The 5,746-nt window shown below is 37.5% G+C and overlaps 1 pseudogene across 1 annotated transcript; it reads left to right on the top strand.

Moving 5' to 3' along the window:
• Window positions 1–4,461: 4,461 nt before the first annotated feature.
• LOC308265664 (bifunctional methylenetetrahydrofolate dehydrogenase/cyclohydrolase, mitochondrial-like) lies at window positions 4,462–5,523 on the top strand (annotated as a pseudogene). The gene has a single exon. The product of its transcript is annotated as a bifunctional methylenetetrahydrofolate dehydrogenase/cyclohydrolase, mitochondrial-like (transcript).
• The last annotated feature ends 223 nt before the right edge of the window (window positions 5,524–5,746 follow it).

The following is a 5,746-nucleotide window of genomic DNA, read 5'->3' as shown; positions in this document are numbered from 1 at the left end:
AAAAGATGCTAGTGAGGGTATGGAGAAATAGGAACTCTCCTATACTATTGGTGGGATAACAAATTACTACAGCCACTATGGAGATTAGTGTATAGATTACTCAGAAAATTGGAAATGAATGCACCATATGATTTGGCTATGCCACTACAGAGTATCTTTTTAGAAAACTAAATTTGGAATATTATAATAATATATGCATATCCATATTTGTAGCAGCATAATTCACAATAGTCAAAGTATGAAAACAACCTAGGTGTCCATCAACACATGAATGGATTATAAAATTTTGGAATATACACACAATGGAATTCTACTCAGCAATAAAAAAAAATTATGTCTTTTGCAAGAAAGTGATAGACCTGGAGAATAACATGTGGAATTAGCCGGTCACAAGAAGTGAAGGGTCTTATGTTTTCTCTCATATTTTTTTTATTTTATTTATTTTTATGTATTAATTTTTTTTATTTTTATGTGGATCATATTGAAAATGGCATACATTCAGACAGTACTTGATACCCACCCCTCCCCCATTTCTCTCCTACCCTTACATTTTAGCTTTGCTGAGGTTTCCCCTCCATTATCTGGAGTCCCTCTGGTATTCCTAATACTCCCTAGTTTGGGCATATTAGAGGAAACATATGTCCCTTCTCTTTCTGTGCTTGGCTGATCTCACTTAACATAATGTTCTCCAGGTCTTTCCATTCTGTTGCAAATGACATGATTTTGCTCCTTATTGCTGAGCAGAATTCCATTGTGTGTAGTTCCCATAATTTTGTGTAGCTCCATTCATCTGTTGATGGAGACTTTGGTTGGTTTCATATTTTGGCCATTACAAATTGTGCTGCTATAAACATGGATATGTATAAGTTACTGTAGTTCTCTGATTTCAACCCCTTTGGAAAGATACCCAGGAGTTGTATAACTGGATCATATGGTGGATCTATTCCCAGTATTATAAGGAATCTCCACACTGATCTCCATAGCAGCTAAACTAGTTTGCACTCCCACCAACAGTGTAAAAGAGTTCCTCTTTCCCAACATCCTCACCAGTGTTTGTTGTTATTTGCTTTCTTTATGCTCGCCACTCTGATTGGGGTTAGATGGAATCTCAGCATAGTTTTGATTTGCATCTCCCTGATGGCTAATGATGTTGAACATCTTTTCATTTATTTATTGGCCATTTGTATCTCTTCTTTTATGAAGCATCTATTCAATTCAGTTTCCCATTTTTTGATTGGGTTATTTTGCTAGTGTAGAGTCTTTTGAGCTATTTGTATATTCTGGATATTAGTCCTCTATCAGAGTGGTGGCTGGTAAAGATCTTCTCCTATTCTGTAGGCTTTCTCATTAGGTTCTTGATGGTTTCCTTTGATGAGCAGAAACTTTTTAATTTGATGCCATCCCACTTGTTAATTCTTGCTTTAATTTCCTGAGCTTTGGAGATCTTGTTGAGAAAGTTACTGCCTGTGCCTATATGTTGGTGTGTTAAGCCTCTGTCCTCCTCTAATAACTTCACAGTCTCTGCTCTAATTTCTAAATTTTTGATCCATATAGAGTTGATTCCTGTGCTTGGTGAGAGGTAAGGATTTAATTCCATCTTTCTACAAATCGATAGCCAGTTCTCCCAGCACCATTTGTTGAAAAGGCTGTCTTTTCTTCAGCATATGAGTTTGGCCCGTTTGTCAAAGATTAATTGACTGTAGGTGTGTGAATTTGTTTCTGTATCTTCTATTCTGTTCAATTGGTCTGTATGCCTGTTGTTGTGCCAATACCATGCTATTTTTACTACTATTGCTCTATAGTATAATTTGAAGTCAGGGATTGTGATGCCTCCTACATAGTTCCTATTTCTGGGAATTGCTTTGGCTATTCTGGACCTTTTCTTTCTCAATATAAAATTCATGACTGATTTTTCTAGGTCTATGAAGAATGTCGTTGGTATTTTAATAGGAATTGCATTGACTCTGTAGATCACTTTTGGCAGAATGGCTATTTTGATGATATTTATTCTGCCTATCCATGAGCAAGGGAGATCTTTCCATCTTCCAAGGTTTTCTTCAATTTCTTTCTTTAATGTTTTACAGTTTTTGTTGTAGAGGTCTTTTACATCTTTGGTTAGGTTTATTCCTAGGCATTTTATTGGTTTTGAGGTTATAGTGAATGCAGTTGTTTTCTTTCTTTCTTTCTTTCTTTGGGGATTCATTGTTGGCATATAGAAAAGCAACTGGTTTATTTAGGTTGATTTTGTATCCTGCAACTTTGCTGAATTGGTTAATCAGCTTCAGTAGTCTTTTGGTTGAGTTCTTTGGGTCTTCTAGATAAAGGATCATGTCATCTGCAAATTAGGATAATTTTAATTCCTCTCTTCCTATGTGAATTCCTTTGATTTCCTTCTCCTGTCTTATTGCTGTGGCAAGAGTCTCAAGGGTATATTGAAAAGGAGTGGTGATAGTGGGCATCCTTGTCTTCTTCCTGATTTTAGAGGACATTCTTGAAGTTTTTCCCCATTCAATATGATGTTGGCTTTGGGTTTATTGTATATAGCCTTAATGATGTTGAAATATGTTCCTTCTATTCCAATTTTCTGTGGTGTTTTTAGCATGAATAGGTTATGATTTTGTCAAATGATTTTTCAGCATCTATTGATATGATCATGTGGTTTTTGTTCTCAGTTCTATTTATGTGGTGAATAACATGTATTGATTTGCATATGTTGAACCAGCCTTGCCTTCCTAGGATGAAACCAACTTGGTTGTGGTGTACAATTCTTTTGATATGGTTTTGAGTGTGTATAGCAAGCTAGAGCATAATCAAGATACCAGAAAGGCATTAGATAATGGAAGAGAAACTGCAATGGAACCAGAGAGATTGTCTAGAGTAAGAGGAGAAAAATGGGAGAATAAATGGAGGATTCGATTTCATTGACATTATGGGAGAATGAATTATATGAGAATACCAATGCTAATCTCAATACCCTGTTTGAAGAAGAGGGGATGTGGAGATTAACTCAGGAGGAAGCCCAACAAGTGTTATATGCATGTATTTTACCTCGAGTATGAACTACATTATTATGTGAAACTATAATTCACCAATACAAGTATTTTAAAAATCACCTTTTCTATACAAATGCTAGAAAAGATTTCTAAATATTCTCAGTCAAAAAGTGAATTAGAGACACTCAAATACAGAGCAGTGAATGTCACAAAGGGAGAACTTTAAACAGATTCTTTGGGGATATTTGTTGCCATGCACATATACTCTGAATGTGTTTTTATCTTCAACAGTCAAATTTCTTCCTCAGGATTAGTAATGAGATACTCCTTTATTATTAGAAAAAAAAAGGTTTTTGTTACAAATAAAATATGAACTTATAAATAAAAGCAACTACCTTAAAATGGTGGGACAATTAATATGAACTTATATTATAAATAAAAGCAACTACCTTAAAATGGTGGAACAATTAAGTTGATAGGAAAATGTGGTTAATAAATTAAGTGTATGTTTAATGCCAGAAAATACTTTCACCCCATCACAGAATTACTGTGTTGTGACTATGGAAAAGTTTGGGGAGAGAGTATAGTTTGGTTCCTTTTCAATAGAAAATATCTTTTATGTTTTAAGAAATGTTCATCATACGAATCTTTTTTTTTTTTTTTTTTGGTATTGGGGATGGAACCCAGGGGCATTCTCCAAGCTACACCTCCAGCCCTAATTTTTATTTTTTTATTTTGAAACACAGTCTCATTGAGTTGCAAAGGGCCTCACTTAGTAGTACCTGAGGCTGTTCTCGAACTGCAGTCCTCCTGTCTCAGCCTCCCAAATGCTAATATTACAAGCATGTGCCACCACACCCAACTTCATATGAATCTTTATTTCCCCTTGAATAGTGAGAAGTTAAGAAATTGAGAAGACATTAAGGTTGTCGGATTTAATAAAAAATGTATTGTCCTCAGTTAAATTTAAATTCCCTATAAACAGAATAGTTTTCTCATGTATACTCCGAGGAAGCATGTCTTAAATGAGAATCTCTCAGTTTTTGAAAATATCAGTTCTCCTCTATTTTATTTCACAACCCTTGAAGGTAAAATGCATAGGTCCAAAACTGGATCAAAAGAAGCAAGAACAGCAGCAGCCACAGTAGGTTTCCATGACAACAGTGTTGGTTGTGTCACAGTCACGACAGCAGGAAAATCTTAAGCATCCCATGACCCATAGCAGCAGCAACAGCACTGCTTTTACCAAACTATGTGGTGGGATTTTGGTGGTTAGCCTCTTTGTTTCATCTAAAGAATTAGAATTCTTAAACTAGCCAACATCCTTTTGACAAATTCTTTTTCTGTTTAAATTGCTTAGAATCACTTTATAGGAAGTCTATTAAGAACCTATATAATACCAGAAAAAAGATATTTCAAGAAAGAGAAAAAAAGGATGTTAAGAATTCAGTTCTCCCAATGATGGAGGATGGTGATAACTTCTCTTGTGTCCACTGGCCACTGGGCTGCTCCAGCCAACGCATCGCTGCCACCTCTGGCATCGGCCCTTCCACCTCGCTGCAATTCGAAATGAAGCACTTGTCATTACTGGAAAGAAGCTGGCTCAGCAGATCAAGCAGGAAGTGTGGCAGGAGATAGATGAGTGGGTGGCCATGGGCAACAAGCCAGCCCCACCTGAGTATGGTTCTAGTTGGTGAAAATTCTGCAAGTCACTCCTATGTCCTCAACAAAATAGGGCAGCTGCACATGTGGGAATCAACAGTGAGACAATTGTGAAACCAGCTTCAATTTCAGAGGAAGACCAATTGAATTTAATAAATAAACTAAATAAAGATGAACAAATAGATGGCCTCCTTGTTCAACTGCCTCTTCCAGAGCACATCAATGAGAGGAAGATCTGCAATGCCATTTCTCCAGACAAGGATGTGGATGGCTTTCATGTCATTATGTGGGGTTGAATGTGTCTGGATCAGTATTCCATGTTACCAGCACCCCATGGGGGTGACGGTGGGAAATAATTTAGCGAACTGGTATTCCAACCCTGGGGAAGAATGTGATTGTGTCTGGAAGGTCTAAAAATGTTGGCATGCCCATTGCAATGTTGCTACACACAGGTGGGGTACACGAATGGCCTGGAGGTGATGCCACTGTTGCAATATCTCACCACTAAGCTCCCAAAGAGCATCTGAAGAAACACACAATTCTTGCAGATATTGTAGTATCTACTGCAGGCATTCCAAATCTGATCACAGCAGATATGATCAAGGAAGGGGCAGCAATCATTGATGTGGTGATAAACAGAATTCAAGATCCTGTAACTGCTAAACTCAAGTTGGTTGGAGATGTGGATTTTGAAGGAGTCAAGAAGAAAGCTGGTTGCATCACTCCTGTCCCTGGGGGTGCCAATCCCTTGACAGTGGCAATGCTGATGAAGAATACCATCATTGCTGCAAAAAAAAAAAAAAAAGTGCTGAGGCTTGAAGAGAGGGACGTACTGATGCCTAAGGAACTTAGTGTGGCCACCAACTAACTGTGCATCCACTGTGCCAGGAACAGCACTCCAACCCAATGCAGGCAGTGACAAAACAGCCCAATATAAATGCAGTGTTCTTACATTATTCTACTGAAACGTTTTAAAATGATGCTCTGTATTTACTGAAAGCTTAAATGGGTGGGAGTGTGCACACAGGGCTCCGTAGTACCTCACCAGAGAGGGAGCACTCCAGTGTAGCGCCAGAGAGAGCTTGTGATCT

Source organism: Muscardinus avellanarius (genome assembly GCF_963383645.1).
Source record: "Muscardinus avellanarius genome assembly, chromosome: 7".
Lineage (NCBI taxonomy): Eukaryota > Metazoa > Chordata > Mammalia > Rodentia > Gliridae > Muscardinus > Muscardinus avellanarius.
The sequence above is the reverse complement of the archived record's forward strand: the minus strand, read 5'-3'. Positions and strand labels throughout refer to the sequence as shown.